Source organism: Varroa jacobsoni, unplaced genomic scaffold (genome assembly GCF_002532875.2).
Source record: "Varroa jacobsoni isolate VJ856 unplaced genomic scaffold, vjacob_1.0 scaffold_1164, whole genome shotgun sequence".
Lineage (NCBI taxonomy): Eukaryota > Metazoa > Arthropoda > Arachnida > Mesostigmata > Varroidae > Varroa > Varroa jacobsoni.
Window position 1 is genome coordinate 61,858 of NW_019214066.1, and position 19,025 is coordinate 80,882.

The window sequence follows — 19,025 nt, forward strand, 5'->3', positions numbered from 1 at the left end:
ATGAAATACAAAAACTCTGCATTTTTTAAAGTTCGAAATCTATTAAGAACTTCCTTAAATTTGAGCTGGATCAATATAGCATATTTATTTAAAGTGTGAATATTCACCGACTTCTGACTGAAACGATGCTCACACACCCCTTTTTTTAAATATTTTTTTTGAGATAAATAAGAAAAATCGAGTAATTAATCATACCGTAGATAAGGTTGCAGTATGCAAAATTGTCCGTTCAGATCAACCCTCAAATATTAATCATAGTAGGCTCTCAAAGACTTTAATGTGAATTGGTAAAACCCATGCCCTGGGCACACATGAGGGAAAGGCAACATGGTTACCTAGATACAGAAAGTTTTAGTCAATACATAATAAATGGTGCGCGTTTTTCGTTTAAGCAGCTTCGTTTTTGAAATTGATCCGGATACTCTATTACAAAGTATTGCTTAAGCAATATACATATAAGAATTGTTTAGAAAATAAAACAGCTGAGATAATGCTATATATATAAAAAAAAAACTAATACAAAAAGGTTAATTTTTTGTAGTAGGTATCAACCACCTTGCCAAGTACAGGTTTCGTATGTATATTTCTCATAGACAGCAATGTATGCGTGGAACCGAAAGCAAGCCCAGCGATACCGTTCATCAGAGTTATGAAGTCTATTTGGGGACGATGAAACTTATTCTACGAAGTGAATAGCCCAAAATACTCGACACGTACGACATGGAGCAGTTGACATCGTATACCTGTAAAAGGGATATAGGTCGTATAGAAAAACGGCAACGTTCGCTTTTTTGGATTCCACCAGGCGAAGTGTTTATATGCAGCATAGCTGCATGATACAAAGCAATAATTATAATAATAACGGCAACAAGGACGATGGTAATAATGGTAATAACAATCACAATGGCCGTAAATGACACGACCGTCAAGTCACAATGTCAGTTTGAGTGTATATTAGCTTACACAATTTGAAGGTCTAATCTATTCAGACGCAATGGATTTAGATTACATTTATTATAATACGCAAAATATTTTTCCTACTGATTTAGAAGACAAACATTCAAATAAGAGTAGTTCTTAATATAATTAATAGTTCTTAAAAATGTATACAAATCCGCTTAGAAATAACTACCAGTGATCGATATTTGCATAAAAGTCATGTGTAAATGGCGTTCACTAACATTTTTCTCATATGGGGGGCTCAATCCCTCAGTGCCATAGCCGTTTTCGACCCTTAATAATTGGGCACAGCGACGACCTAGGACGAATTTCTTCGCTGCCTAGTACATTAAGTATCACAATATATTTCGTGTGACTGATCAGCGCTGGCTGATCAAGGTCTTACCGTATCTGCAGCTCATTGTGATGTTCATAATCGCGTAATGTGGTACGGACCCCTCTGTCGCCAACATCATAAATCCATAGTTAGGATATATGTTGTTTTGTGTTAGAATAACACAACCTGAAGCGACTCTCCGTGTGACTTCGAGAGCATATTCAGGAGAAACCAAGTAGTTAATGCTATGCTACCCTGAGTAATTGAGCCGCCAACACTTGCACCGAATTAAAGCTAGTGACTTTGATTTCACAGCCTAGGAACAAGCACATTCATTTCCCTGAGATTCTGTTAGAGTCATGAAAGCGCATCGTAACATATTAGAGCACAAATATGCCAATGCATTATTGTATTGAACGTACAAGACTTGTGCAGCGGTCGTCCCTTACGTGGTCGTATTTAAAGCGATAACTGTATTCTTATGGGTTGTTCCTAACCTACGACTTGTTCCTAAGTCATGTGAATTTCGAAGACTTTTACGAAAAAAATAAGCGTGACGTAACCGTTACAGATACCGGTTAGAGTCCGAGAAATTTATGTGCCCTGCTCAAATAGATACAAGTTATGTAAAGTGTTTAAAAAACGCGTTATATAAGAAGCGTTGCGATAAACCAATCTCTTGTGAAAGAAAATTTGTGCTACTCAGTCAGCAATCATTTGAGGCACATCGCCAAAAACAGCACCTTTCGTAGTGCTATTTCGAACTACGGAAAGATATACGTAAAAATGGTCTGATCATAGGATGAGACATGACACGTTCGCATAAATTAGTATGGTTGCAGGCTCAATCAGTCGACGCTAACGTACTGCTTCAGGGAAGAAAATGTTTCCTATTTTAAAGCCTTAACGCTGCAATACGTTGGCGATTTTTTAACGATTAAAGCGTACGGTGAGGCTGATTTAAGGTGGCATCACATGAGTTCCGATCGCCATGCTTTGTGTTAGCATGGGCGACTATCGATAACGTTGCTTAATCTTTCTCGCACAAGACTCGCGACTGCTTTCGATGATTACGAAAAACTAACCTGTTTACTGTATTATTGACGCTATCTCATATCAAAGTTTTAGTTATCAATTTATCGTTCTTTTACTAATAACAAGATACAGCTTGTTGCGCTGGGCGTAGAAACAAGTTTTCACTGCCTGCTAGGTGCCGATATGCCACCATCGCTATTCGTATAGGCGCGAATGTAAAATCTGCGTAAATTATGCAATCAGCGATGACATCTTTGTGGACTTTTATTTTGTTGTTAACCAGTTACGATTCAAACACTTTGCAACACTTAGGTTAATCGTTTAGGCAATATGAGTAATGTTGAAGCGTTAAAAAATAAAGCCTCTAAGATGCGACAGTGCAAGATAAGGGGCATGGAAGTGACTGAAATACCTTGCACTGGTTTTTCACATTTCAACTTCAAGTTGTATTAGGGATAATTCAGGGCGACCATTTGTTACCGAGTTGAATTTCCTCATACTTCCAGCTAGTAAATATCACATTGGCAACAACTGGTATTTTTAGAAATCCAATAACACTGGAGTATGTGCTATTACCAAACGTCATTATGGTTTCTGTCGCCACTTACGAAGCGGTATGAGAAATACCATATGAAAATATATTCGACTGAGTCAAAGTTTTTGAGTTTCGATGAGAATGTGGCGGTGTCTGCCATTTGCTCACGAGACTTACCCTTATTTGCTAGATCTAGGCGAAGGCGATGTGCAAGCCCTGTTAAAACCCAAGAGCATCGTTCAAATGACAGGATATGACTGCGATACTACCGTGAAGAGGTTGAACACGGAGCTGCTCAGTTTTTTGAAGGGCGAGTGCGTTGTCTTTTTTTTTGTAGGACATTTGAGGCCGTAGTTATTGGTTGTTGAGCACTCACTTTTGTTCAAGTGTGGACTCATGAAAAGGGAAGGGCCGAGGATCTCCCGGCGATAATAATTACGTTTTCATAAAGGTTTGGATTGTCTGTAGAACACCTCTCCAGTATAGAAGTGGACAGCCAGTCGGTGATAAAAAAAAAAAAAAAAAAGACGGAACCCACCTGGCCATGAGATGACTGACAAATTTTGTACATATTCATAACTTATGCTGTGCATCTTCCTGGACGTCGTGAGAGAACACAGCAAATATAACGCATATGAAACTTTAGGCAAAACAGCTGAAGATGAAAGCCAAAATTTCGATAAGTGACGCAAACGCGTACATCGATGAATTTGTGTGCATAAAACGCAGCCTCTAAACGGTACAACTGTAATCTTGGACTGAGACCATAACAAGCTGTTGTCGACAGTATTCATGTTTTCGTAAAAATAGCACGTGTTCATGATAAGCTCTTGCAAATTCAGCAGGAATTTATAAAAAAGGAACCTTCGACATTAATAGCTAAGCGTAATGATTATCTAAAGACTCTTTTGGAAACGTATCCCATTGTTAATTCGTACCGAAATAGACTGTGAGCGAACTGAAGTGATGCCTATCATTTAAGTGTAGGTCTGTCATTACAACAAGCTCCTTCAACATGAGAACTAAACTCTGCGTGAGGCCGACATTCGACGTTTGAAAAGGAACGTGTATTTGGTCGTTAATACCGCTTTTAAAGAGCTAGTGACCTGAGTCGGGCGTTTAGCCTTTGTCGATGAAAAATACGTTTCGACATCTATTGGAACGGTACTAATTAAAATGGTAATCAACACCGCTCATCAGCTTTCCTCTACAAAACATACTTTCTTTATGCCTTACAAAGACGGTCATTTTTGCAGGAAAATATTCCTAGATTGCATATAATGAGAAATAATATGTGGCAGAATAGGGACCATATATGGCCAAGGCGTATGAAGATTGGCCGATTTGAATTGTGCGGACTTTGAATAACTGCAAACTGTTCTGATAAAAATATAATTGGAACTATATTGGATAAAATTGTTGTAAAGGCTATTGTAATCTGCTTGTATTTAGTTAATTTATATTGTGTGTGTTGCAAATAGTGGCTTCGCGTATGTGACCCTAATAAGATTTCATGGCGATAACCCCACACAAACCGTCGTGTTGTGTATATATATATAATATATGATGTATCCGAAATTTTCTGTAAATGGTACAATACTCAACTTCGTTAAAAATCGCTATTTGTTGTATATGCATGGCTAACGATTAAAACAATCAATCAACCGCACATTTCATATCCGGTGAAATTTTCGTCGTATGCGTTAATGATGCGACGTCGTGGCAAGCGGCAGAAAAGGTATCCTCAGGATACTAGGAAAGTTTAGATATATGGTTCGTTGTACTTCCGCTGAATGATACAATTGTAACAGCTTGGCAGACACAACATATCTAAAAAAAAAATAGGATATATAGTTTAGCGGCAGCTTCTTTATTACATTTTTGTATTTGTCTTTGTTCGCCAGGGTAGATGGTAGTACGCTCTGCACCGCATTAAGCTAATGGTAGCGTGAATTTAATTCATCTGGAGACCCAACGGGATTTTATGTATGAGTAGCTTTTTTTTTTTGGTTTTAATCCCACTTAGCTTAATCGTGATAGCGACCGTGACCATGCATTACGTGTACCGACTCTTACGCGTAAATGAACACTTGCGTATTAATGGTGGCGGTCATAACCTTAATAAAAATACGCGGATATTGGTGGCGGCCGGAACCATTATAACAAACAACACGTCTTGCACACCTTTTCAACCATGAGTCCACAATTATCGTACGTCCATATCCTACTGATACAATTAGAGACTGGATACCAAACCGCTAATGGTATGAGCGGCACGGCATAAAGTAATATGTATCAGATTTTGGCGATAAATTGAAATAGGCCCAGCTAGGCTGAAAGCTTTCTGCTGTATGACCCGCGTAGTAGTATTTCGCAGTTTAAATACTGGGTAATTAAAGATGCAAGGAGTAAAGGCAGTGTCAGTCGCGGTTAAAAACACTTTGATTGTTTACTTTACTAATCGTTAGTAGCAGCAGCAGCAGTAGCAGCAGATGGTTATCGCTCAGAATACTTTTATAGTTCGGAATAGTTCGAAGTACTAAATAATTTGCTAAAACTATTTAAAAAGCTATTGTAGATAAAAATTTGTTTACGTGCATCTAGTTAATGTGTATAATTTATATTGTATATATTGACCTCATGTATGTGAGCTCCACCATACTCTCGTAAAGACATTTCGGAATTCGAGATTTCGTTTCTCATTGGCTTACTTGTTAACTACTGTTGAAGTGCTACTAGCATGAGGGGCAACGTCTACTGTTAACTCACTTTGTTAATCCGCATAAAGAACATGTTTTTTTAAGAAGTGAAGAAGATGACGCTACGTGCTGATTACTTTGTGTTTCTGCTGCTATGTTATCAGCTTCAAATTATGTGTAAAGCTCTTCTAAAACCTGTACACACAATTTTCTTTCTACAAACTGACTCCAATAGTGTAACGGACAGCTTCTTTATGTTTGAGGGTAAACGTTTCAAAATTTACACTCAAACAAAGGATAGTTACTCTGCGATTACTACTAATGCATTAATATATGTTACTCTCACATACATGGTATATATATATATATATATATATATGTATGTATACCATGATTTTCTGTAATTCTTTACTTTAATAACATATCATTGGCGTCTATATAATTTCTACCCTCTAATACAAGCTTTTTCGATACTTTTAGAAAAAGAAAGTGTCAGTATCAATTAGTATTTCATTTGTAGATACACGCACTCTTCGTTTTATGAGCTCAAATATATTCCTCTAACTTTGTAAAGGTTCTCTTGCTCATTCTACCAGTCCCATGAACGTTGTTACCTTTCTTCTAGCACTATATCCATATCATATTAGTGACAATAAATAGGTCATATTTAAATTTCTTCTACATCGGCATTAATTACCAAATGAAACTTAGGAACATGATTTCAACTGACAGGTGTCAACTCTTGCTATTTCAATGAAAATATGACTGTAGTCAAACGGCTCTACAGGAAGGCCTATCCACGGGTCACCCAATCCGGTAATCAAAATTTCTGGCTGTTTCATCCTGTTCCCGAAATTGTAGGCGCGTTTTACGCCCAAAAAGGCTGCAATTAGGGTTATTCTTCCAGTTAAGGTACATTTGTAGTTTCCGTAAATACTAATAGATAAGCCTTGCAACAGCATCCCAGACAAAAGTCGCTTTGCTAAGGGCCTATATATATATGACTGACGTATATTTAATTCTTTAACCAGTCTCTCAAATGAGCAGCACATACGGGTACCTACTTGCGAAGCGAATATTAGTCATATGGCTAGCCAGTCATTTGCATTTTTTGTTTGAAAAAGTAATGTTGCCTGTAGCGTGTTGCAAACATTTCGCCAATATCAGATCTAGAATATTTTAGCTCCGCCTTGTGTCGTTTTTGGGTATATATTTCAAGCAACACCACAAATTACACCTGTATTAGCTCACATCGATTGTATTCAATATAGCCTTCAACATCAAACGTACCGCCTTGCATAGTCCGTGCTACTCTTCTGTACAGCAAAAAAGACTTTAGCATGCTCTCAAAGTCTATAGCGAATTTACAAACAGCACAAGCACATAGCTTTGCAAAAAGTGTGCTATTGCATACAGCGAATATTTGATGAAATAAGCTGCTGAACACTACATATAATATGTTCTCTGAGTATATCATCTGGCCTGCTTGTCGTTTGCTTATTTTTACGATTCGCTTATCCTGCATGAAATGCAATACTATTGTAGGTCTAGAATGGGTTTTCTAGGATATTTAATAGCCCTACATGTCACAGCTCGTTTGATTCATAAAAGCTACATGTTACGGGTCCGCTCTTCCGAGGCTGTTAACTCTGTTTTGAACGTAACGTGGCCAGACACGACGCACTACCTATCCAATAACCCTTGCTTCCTTCAATTTAGCGAAAAGTCAATTCGTCAGGGGACATAAACATTGATGATGCTGACCCTAGACGTTTATATATTGCCTCATCTAACATCTGTGCGGCCGACCAAGCCTAACCTAAAAAGAAAACCGACGGGAAAATTGGTATAGGTCTCAGGTGTCGTCACAGTCAGTTATTAGTCAGTGCAACTTAAAGCTACGACTTGTCACCCAAAAGCCTTGCTGAGGTACTCTGTTATCAGCAAAGTAAAATTTGACTAATTTACTACAACTACATTAATAATCGGTATGTGTTATGGGCACTATTCTAAAAGATCCTTAGTAAACTAATGGGACAGTATCCTCTATAAGCGAGATAAAAAAAAAAAAGCAAGCTTCTGCGTTCGCATGGAACTTGAATCTTCTGTAAGGATTCCTGTGGAAACGCCTGTGATAACAAACCCCCTTCTATTAGTAGTATTACCATTGTCGCTATAGCGAGCAATTCCGGAAATATGTGCGGCGTATTATTCATGTTAAACAAACGTAATTAAGCAGTGAATTGACACAATGTAAAGTTAAACTAAAATTAATCTGACTCTATGTGCCGTAGCATTTTCCTCACTGTGAACTTGTTTATTAGTAGTGGGATCAAATGTAAAATTCTCCACTTTTCAAAAGATACAGGAGCTAATTACATAGGCACTGGGAACGCGCAATATCTGGTTTGTCAGATAATATCAGAAATGCCGCTGTTGAATATATTCGTACTAATTTATTGTAAATGTATTTTTACATTGTTTTGTAATTTGCCTTCTGTAAATGTTGCCCCAGCTCCCATAAATTACCTTTGCAAAATGTCACTGTAGATTACAAACAGGAATTTATAGAATGGTAAGACTATTGACTACACCCATGCACTAACATATTACGTACGGTACGTTAACGTAGTACAATTTTTCGAGATTATGGCATAATGCAACAATTATGACGTATACTCTTTATCTTCATTTACTAATTGAGCGAGCCAGCAGACAGATATCGACGTGCAATTTATTATGAAATAATCACTTCATTTATCTTTATACATAGGGCGTCCTTTTTGCCCAGTGGTCAAAGGCTATAGCCTCTGAGCCATCCGAAAGCTACAGGGAGCTCCAACCCATCTACTTTGTGATGCGGCATTTAAAAAAAAGTGTGCCTCATAAGCTGCTGGCCTCCTTCATAACGGAAAGACTAAGTCGGTTTTTAGATATATCTTGTGTCACCTCAAACGAACAGAACGGCTTTCGAAGGAATCAATCAACCATGATAAGGAGTAAGGCTTTTTTGACTTATGTAGTTTGAAAAGCGGCGGGTCTTGGTAGCTAATTCGCATATCTTTTGGTGCCTTGTGATCGTAACCCTGAACACATGACCACCACCGGATTAACTTTCAGCCTTCGCAAATATTTATTACGGCATGTTGTTACCATACCGTTTCTAGTTCTATTAGGGGAAATCTAGATAAGACCAGCCAAACCCGTGTAAAGTAGTAACCTTAACAATTCACATGTCTACCGTAGACTTAGCAAAAGTACTCATTGGCTAGGCGGACGCACCCATTACCCGCTGCATTCGTGGACTTCAAGGCGATTTTCAATTTGCTGCCTAAAAACGTCGTTCTCGGGTTTCTGACAGAGGAGGTAGTCCCTATAAATATTCTATAGCTTATAATGGTTATGCTTCACGGAGACCAGGTTAAAAGGGATTAAGAGATGATAGAACTTTTCCCCTCTTTCAAACTACAGGTCTCGTGCAAAGGGGTAACTTCAGTTCCTTACTGTTCTCGGTGCCCTGAAGGATATACGAGCGAAAATCGGAAGTCCGAAAAAAATTTGCGAACATTATTTTGTACACCGACGAGCTAGTTATCTACGAAAAAAACTGTTTTCAAGGTTAGCAGGTGTTAGCTACGCTGCATGTAATCTCAGTAGGCCTCAGCTTAACTGTGAATCTGTCAAAAACGGTGGTGATGGAATTCACGAGAACAGGGCGAATTGCTTCTCAAGACGCGCTTTCCATCGCAGGGTCGCCCCACACCTACGGAAACAATCCGCCCTACCCCAAGCGACTTTTTCTGTTCTATGGTAAAATCTTTTCATGCCACGTCACTAAGCGGTGCAAAAAGACTGTCGTAGAAATCTCTGCTACCAGGAATTTCCATTTGCTCTTAGTCGCTACTGTGTTATAGCTATTCGAACTCAAAATAGCCTCAGTGCCTGCCTGCAATATAGATATCATATGGGAGGACTTTTTCTGCAAAGTGGAACCAACTAACTTGGTTCAGCACAACGTATCATAAGCATGTTCTCAGCCTTGGTCGCACCGTACGAAATCGACTGATTTACTTTCTTGTTCAGATACCCTTGTCCATCTATTGTTCGGTTCTCGTGCTAAAGAACAGTGTAATAGACACCACATTTTTCGGTTTTTCTATTTGATTTAGTTAAGAAACATGGCATCCTAGCTATCCCAGAATATTTTCTCTGCTTTACCCAGAACTGTCGCCAAAAATGTGTTCCTATGAGATACCGTAATGAAGTTGTTTTTATCCTCTACCTGACCAGGGTGAATTCATATTTACGAAATGAATGCAATGTTCAAACGTCATTTTGTACTACAAACGATTTTATCTTTATCCAAGGACTATATTTTTACGCACTGAAATCGTTATTGCTCGTTGTTATTGTTCAAATTTAAGAATGTATGAGAAAACTGGTTCGCCAAGGGTACACTAACAGAGATCGGAAGTGAGAGCGACTGCGTATGGTCTATTGTTTAATGTACTCAGACATTTTAAATAGTAGATAATTATCGTGTTGTTTTGGTCCAGCAACGGTATGGATATTTTTTGCACCATAAATAGGTCCCATGCTCAACCAGCAACAGCACGCATGCATTTTTTTCAGTATAGCTAATAAGAACGCCGGGTTTTACGTTACAGCTTGGCATAAGTAAAAGCTATGTGACCACAACGGCCCGGATTTCTCGCGGAATTCTCATTTAGGTTCTCTTACAGCTTTTAACTCAGTGAACGAGGGCCTAATGTTCAACAGGCGGAGAAAAAAAAGAATCTTTCAAAGCGACTGAAGGATCTAAGCGGAGGACGGCTACAGGCTTTTATCCGAAAACTAGCCTTAACCTAGCCTACGATAAAATAATCAGGCTGCTTATACTTGAAAACGTAATAGTCTATACAGGTTGTTTAGTATTGATGATCGCTGCAAAGATTAACAGGAAATGGGAGAATTAATCAAATACAGCATTGGCAAACTGACAAACTGGATAGGCAAGTACAAAATGAAGCTCGTTTCAAGAGGACGGGATCCATACTGCCTTTTGGCAAAAAGAAATGATCAACCATAGCATAAACCTGGAAAGACACTCAGTTCAAACAAAAAAGGTATCTAAGCACCTGGAAACAAGGCTTAATTAAAGTCTAACAAAAATGCGACGTGGTCTAGGTGACTGAAACATACCCCTCTAGTGCCTTGCGGTGGTAACCATAACTAACAAGCGTGCTGCGACGCTTGTTTAATCTTAGAGTTGGCGAAGAATATTACCAATTATTAATATTAAGGAAAACAAAATCATTTTTATTAAGTTTAAGTGCTACTGGTATGGTTGCCATGCCGCTTCATAGGTTCATTCGAAAAATTGCAGATACGTCCGGCGAGGCCCACTTCGGTGAGACTCATAATGAAGAGATAAAAATTATTTTTATTATTATAGAGAGCACTTAGTTATATAGAAATTTTAAAAGTTATCTAAAGAAAGCACAGCGGGTGCTCACCATCCAGGTGCGTGGAGCATTCCATAATATCATTATGGTCCTTGCCGTCAGAAATTATGGTCGGGAAGCGGGGAGAGATGTAACCAAATCAAGCGCTGATTCAACACGATACTAGTGGAAAAAAGTCTGAAAACGGGTGAGCAGATACAGCTAGGGTCGCTGTCCGAACTAGAAGATCAATACCGGAAATCAAAAAGGGGTTCGGGAAAGACATCACAACAGCAATCTACAACCTGACGTAGGATCACACTGATCATAAATATCTTTAAAGCGCTAGGTGACTTATGCCTCCCACGCGGCGCTGTTCTGTGCAATGATATACCACACGCTGGAATAAGCACACTCTTCGATTAGGAAATGTCAGAAATCGGAAGAAAACTGCGGTGTCCATTTAAAACCGACACAATGCTGAATTAGATAGGATCGACAAGTGCTAAATAGCTAAATAAAAATCAATAGTAAACTCAATTAATGACGATCTAGGTTAGCTTAAGTTCTGTAATGCCAGAATACAGTGGTGCTGCTCTCTAGTTAGGTACTATTTCTGAAATTACACTTTTATTATTTGCTTCATTTGCTTATTCCATACCACTTAAGGAAATTAAATATCACTATTGGCAGCTGAATGGCAAAAAAATAAACCAAATAACAAATGTTTCTAGTCTAATTTATTAATTCATCGTCAAATCAGTTATGTTCCTTACAACTTTGGCTTTTGCTTTTATAAAAAAAAAAACAACAACAACAAACCAACAACAATTGAGGTCACTGACAATTAATTTGTAGAACGTAATTTATAATGATAAATGCTACAGATAAAATGTGCTTTTCTCGAATATGTGTACCTACTGACGTACTCCGTTCTGCTGATGTGGTAGCGCATACCCGACGCCTGTTGTTAAAGTGTCATAATGCAAAGATTGGCCTATCTAGCGGGCTAAGCAAACACTGGTTGAGTAAATAAAAAGTGAAATAAAGTGCATAGACTTCCTTAAGCCAAATAATCCAGTTTTTATAACAATCCAAGTGAAGTTGGACTCCTTTGAAGCCATTACCTAGAGATGCAGTTTTTTACAACTACAATGATTACTGAAGGAGCTTTTAAATTTATGATTAGGCCAGTGGAGTAAAGTCAAAGTTATTCCTATCTAGATAACTTGTGAGTCTATTTGGAACAACGTTCTGGCATACATTGAATGGATAAGACCACGTAAGTAAAAATGCTGTTTATTATAAGATTTAAAGCTTGTCAAAGCATTGAACATAGTTTGCCTAATTAGCAGTGCCTATTAAACATAAGCAGTAAAATCTAAATTTCTCGGGCCCTAAATTGATTTACTGCACGCATATCAGTGAAGGTCTGTTACTAATACAGTACGACTAGAAAATATTGTCGAACAAAACACTGACCACAACATTGGGGATTTATTATAAGGCATCGGCTTGAGACAGAGTCGATGTTTATAGTCCGAGTCAACTAGTTTGCTATAAAATTCAGGAGCAGTAGATGAAATGACAAATAACTCATTCTAAGTGTAGGAGACCGTTAGAACACTATCACATAAACTTTAAAACGTTTTATTAAATGAGAGCGAACCAATGCTGAGTGTGAACACGTTTTAGCACCCTCGTTATAACGAATTCCTGATGATGAATGATCATGTGTCCCATTTGTTATATCGTCTTTATCTCGCTTTATCACGCTTACCTACAAAGCTCTAGCCAAAAACCGGCCTTTTTCGAATGAACGCCCATGCTGATTTTGATATCGCTGGACTATACCCCAAATAATAAAATTTAAAAGCTGAACTTAATAAAAACACATTGCTCTAAAAAATAATTGAGAAAATTTTAAATTTCAACTAAAATCAAATATTAATGGCTCAAAAAAGATATTTATGACACCGATGTCATTACTTCGACACGATTTCATATCAGCTAGCTGCAAAAAATAATCAAAGCCATGAGACGTTTATGCGCAAATCGTTGCTAGTAAACATTTAACAACGATGCGAAAAAGAAATTATAAACTGAGTCCGTAATAAGAAGATGACGTAATTTAGCAGAATTAGCAAGTCCTCGATCGTCAATTCCCATTGTAAAATAAGTGCTATCTATGTTCGTGTTGCTTACAAGTTCGTGGCTGGTTGTTTCAAGGCTGGACACGAATCGGGTGTATTTTGTTCTCATGGGACGCCATTTATCGCTCTGAAAATTTCTGTGGCCATTGATGGGTAGCAGTAACAAGCCTCGCGAGGTAGGTCGAATATAACTCTTTGTACCCGGCTAAAAGAGCAAATCAAAGGAGAATACACATTAAAGCCTTAGTATAAGACCTTTTACGACCGTCGAATTGTGCGTGTTGACTTCGGACGTGCAAACTCTATCATATGGTGTGAGTGTACTGAAACGGCCAACATTACACTTAGCTGACGGATTTTTCTTGCTGGCAATTGGAAGACAACGTCAGTTGCGTTCCAATCGTTATGATGGAATAATCTGGTCTTAAGTTACCCAATAGATGCTCTGCATGATTAGACAAGACGTAAGTGTTACAAACGTAGCGTACAAGAAAAGTGCACAAAGTTACCCACAATATTCGTAATTTAGCGCACATATTATTATATAAAAACATTATTGTATTTTATGTTTGAGATCTCAGGGGGTCGCCATAAAGCAAAATGTTTTTTTGAAAACTAGTTATTCCCAATAGCTCTATTTTACGTGAATGAGCTACATCTACATCTAAACTATATCTGCGGCCCTGTCTTCTCATCGATGGGGACTTTACGATGTCGTCGATTTGGATATCAGCGTACTATTAAAAAAAAATAAGGCTCGTTTTCTAATTTCAAAATACTAGTATTTCTCAGCAGAACAGGCAGGTCTCAATTACTTAAACAAGATATATTGGCTACCTAAAGGTGGAAAATCCAGAACTAAAATATTATATGCACATAAAAAGTTGTTTGATTAATAAAACTAGATTCAGAAATAGGTAATAAATCATTTAAGTAATCCGCTTTGCAGTAATTTACTCATCAAAATGGTGTTTTATTATTAGATTATGGAATTAGTGTAAAAAAGTGTAATAAAAGCAAATGCTCTAATTAATCGCGTTATGACATTTCTGTTCGATTGATTGCCAGAAGCTTAATTCAAAACATAAGAAACTCTGGCATCGTCAGAGAACTAGGAACAGACTTCAGTTTCGCTTTTAGGAAGACATTCCGCAAAGCTCGATAATGCTTTTCCCTGCAGTAATACATTTATTGTTACGTACTCTGAAGAACTGGACGCTTACTAGTCTCACGGATGAATGACGACCCAAATGAAGAGCTTGCTTATTTATCATTTAGCTTTAATGTTGGTCATAAACCACACGTTCCGTATCTGCAGTTTGCATGCGATCCGCAGTCAAAGGCACATAACAGCCCACGAAGAAAAAGAGAGTGACAAATTGCTGAGCATATTTACTCAGATGTTTTCTGTCTGTACATCTAACTATCATGTCAGGCTGATACAATTGTAGATTTTATTTGAAATGAACGTGACAGGACTTAACAAGTTACAATACCACAATTTAGCGAATTTAGACATTTTGTACCCACACCTATAGATTGATTGGTTTGGCACTCTTTAGCGATATTCATATATAAATAGGCCTTCACTTGTAAACACTCATCGTATATAAGCAAATCGTATACAAGAGGTAACGGGTTACCGGTAGGGTGAAACAAGACACAATATACATGTGAACCATGTACGGCGTTAAATTATGTGATTAGAAATTCCCAGCTTTTGAATGCGGCTGTTATCGTTGTTATCGGTAAGAGCGTTAACAGCAAATCTTTCCAAGTAAGATACAAATAATTCATGGTAAATGTTTTTCTTAAACTTGGTTACTGTATGAGTATGAGGGGTGTATTTTTAGCAAATTCACTTCGATAGAGATGTTGATACTTGAAAAAACAGAGAACTCAATGTCAGCTTCGACTCAATGTCGAGCTTAGAGACTTGTAACTATTTTGCACGCGTCTAAAATATGCATTATGGTTAATCACGTAGGCAAAATCACATTATTATCTCATCAGATGTTTTTTACGGATCAAATCAAATTAATTAATCCAGAAATTATATTACTATCGATTTCAATGGTGGCCATTTTTCCGATGGAAGCTGCTAAGGAATTTTAAAAATTAAATAATATGATAATAACCCCCAGAATACTTAACATTCAAATTATACTAGCAATGAGTTGCCCATACAGCACTTCAAAACTACAACAGTACATTGATCTACAAAAGATCGCATGTGTACATTAGGAACTATACTTATGGAATTCAATTTCAGCAGAGTAAAATGTCTACGAGCATACGTGATTCATAATTTTTCTATAGATTGAAAATCACTTTTGTCGACCTTTGACTTGTGAATCAAAAATAGCGATAATGATTGTGCATGTTCTTGTAGAACTACGGCCTTTAAGGTACGGAACTTGGTATTATTGTCTTCCTTACGATTACTATTTGTGGTATCTAAAGGAAGGGTCCTAACCGATCACCGTATTCAGCAATACATTCAAATAAAACAAATTTTCCCTAAAAAAAAACTTGATAATGCCACAGGCTGGCCAATGGAGCGATCTAAGCCCTACCTACGGCCAGTTCTGAAATAGCCTGAATACATCACACATGGATAGGTGACTAAATAATACTATACGATTTTGTCCACCGACCGTTGCAGCCACCGAGGAAAGCTGGCTGGCGATACTAAGAAGTCATTGTTTTTGCTTTTATATTTAGGATTGAATGATACTACTTTAATCAAGAGTATTTTCAATGTATTGGCGCGCTATCAGTTCTAATACAAGGTCGCATTCTTATAGCTGCGTGTATTTTATTCTTTCTTAGGCGGGTTGTTGAATTTCTCCGATAAATTTAACAGCAAGCGACACGATTTGGTTAGAACTACAAATTATTGAACTCATCCAGTTTCAGAAACACGACCCAACCTGAAAGTGATGATGTTTTTTAGAACTAAACCAAAATTATGTTGCAGCTGCTCTTCGATTCATGCAGAAATGTATGGTAACGCGACGCACGGCCTATAGGTTTATGCGTCCGCACAATCTGAATTTCGTAGATCTAGAAAAGTGCAGAATGTCTACGTGCAGTATATGAAACTCACCGGTCTTCATGAAATCTTTTTATATCAAATCTTTATTCGCCAGCTTAAACAGGTTTTTCTTATCGTGATGCCGTTTGAATGTGTAACTCATATATCAAACACTGGAATAAAGTTGGTATGCCAAAGGTGCAGAACTCTATATTTGCATATACTCAGCATAAAGATCAATAAGCGCTACTAGTAAGCATGAGAGGATTAATTATTAGTCAGAGCTTTCTGGGAACAAATGCAGGTAAAAGGCATACAAGTGTAGATAATTTCCACACACAGAAAATATGGACACGATGAGTATCTTAATAAAACGGCACAGAACTTCTTAGCACGACGTTGCTGTAACGCATATATCCATGATTGCTGCAAACTGTTCGCAAATCGGTAGACGTTCGTGAAGTTCCCTAAGGTATTCCGGCTTAACTAAGTTATACTAAAAAGGATTCATTACAACGTAATTAAGAACAGTAATAAGCACAGTGTTGACAAAAAAATGCGATAACTTAGTACGTTTTCTCTAGCTAATATCACGATCAATGCCTTAAGTATTCAAGCAGTGTTATGTAATTTCCCAATAACGCTCATTTAGAATTAGATTCATTATATATATACTTGAATGACCCACTCTAACCTTGTCAACTAATAAAACAATTCCTATTTATACTCATAAATGAAGGAAGGTTCACTCTATTCAAGATATGTAATTATACGTTGAGTATCTGCCAGACGCTTATCGTGCAAGCATTGTGCTAATACGTATAATAAAAACAGGCTTATGTAAACGAGGTATTATATTTGACCTTCACATATTGTCCCTACATCACATAAAGATCCCTAAGCTGCTCTTGAGTTGCTGACTCGATACCAAAATTTTAGCTAATAAAATAAATAATTGTTTCCAATTCCGTTATCTTCCCATTCTTAGTATCAGCCGCCGGGTTCTATTTTTTTCGCATGATCCTGAACTGTGTTGACAATTTTTAACTAACTTAGTAGAAAGAAACATTTTTCGATCCGAGGACCCAAGTAACGCCTAACCTAATCTAACCTATAAGTTTCTACTAGTTTGCGCTCAAGATTTACTTAGTATCGCCTATATATAGACATACCATTGACTATCTCAATTTTAGGGACATGCCAGGCGATGCAGCTCCAATACAGGCTTTAATACTTTATGTATTAAAATTTATCGATACTCGATAAATTTAAATAATAGACAATTGAACAATTCCAATACCAGGTTCCATATCTTGACAAGTCCTGGAAGCAAACTACGCAACAATAGTGAGGTCTGTTGGAAAGTTGAAACACATTCGTATAGATTGCGCCAGAAATTTGATTAGTCTAGCATCGCGGAGTTCGAGTTATATGTGATAAGATTAAGATCCGATGAAGAACAAGATGTTCGGAACACCGTGTAATCCAATGGCTTTCAGACAAGTTATTCAACCTTCCATGCTGGGGGTTAAAAAAATCCGCAATCCTGCAGAGTTGCTTTCTTGAAACGTTGTACAATTTTTCGAGAATGCTCAAAAGGTTTTCCTATCGACAAAAAATATATAGTGGACATGTAGCTTGAAAATATTTTTTTTTCGTTTTACGCTTGCACCAATAGATATAATATGCTATACTGTTGACATGGCAGTCTAAAGAGCTATAATAGAAGTTGCAATAATATGAAAATAAATCTGTTAAATGTTTTTACAATTTTAACAGTGGATACATTTTTTCTAATTATACTTGATTGAGCTACATTTGAGTTACGTGATATTCGCTTATCCAGTGACAACACGGTGAATATAAGGGATATATATATATCATGATAAGGTTTTCACAGTATAGATACGGCGCACTCCCTGCTGTCAGCCGCTTTTCAGCTCTATTGCTCATTGCCCAGACGTAAGTAATCAATAGAAAATGCATTTTTGGACAAAGGTCTACATGCGGATACTCCTGGAGGAACTTGCTTCTAGCGGAGCTATTTCCTGTAATCTGTTCTCTGCTTGCTCTACATCGCTTCTAATAGTACACCTTACATATAATAACAAAAAAGGTTGCATCAAAATAACATTAAATTAGAAAATAAAATTTACAGAAGACCATTAATTTACATAAATTAACTTTACGTGTGAGCTGGTATCCTTGAATGTGATGTTCAAAATATCTGCTTCATAGACGTAGTCATTTTAACCACGTCGTGCGTGCTAAGGAACGCTTGCTGGTAGTAGGGAAAGGTTTTTGAAAATAACAATTTACGTTACTATATTTTTGCTTGTACAACGTCTCAGAAAGTGAGGCTATTTGCGATACCTGAGTTTTTTTTGCATTTTATTGAATTTTTATTGAACTATAAAGAAGTGAAATAGCCAACTTATTTTACATTGGGGTTTGGATTGTACCAAAGCTACACTTTTTCAGCCAAAGTAAAGCCAAGTTGCGATTAACCAGAATCACTGCAGTAATACAGAGTGCTTTGAACGACTGCTTTTACTTTTTAATCTGCTAAAAATAATGATTATGCTTCCTGGATTTCTAAGATCGTGTTTGGTGCTTGGAGTTGACTCAGCGTACTAGTTTAAAAGCACAGTAGAGGAAATCATAACGACCGTGCTTTCATAGCTTATCATCAATATTCTTGAACGCCCTGTTTAGTCGAACTTGTTCAGAAGTAGACCGAAAAATCTATATAGAAACAATATTGAGTACAAACCTATTTTTGTAAACAGATTACAAAGGATCAGAAATAATATATTTTTTTAATAGCTTAAAAAAAAATCTACCTT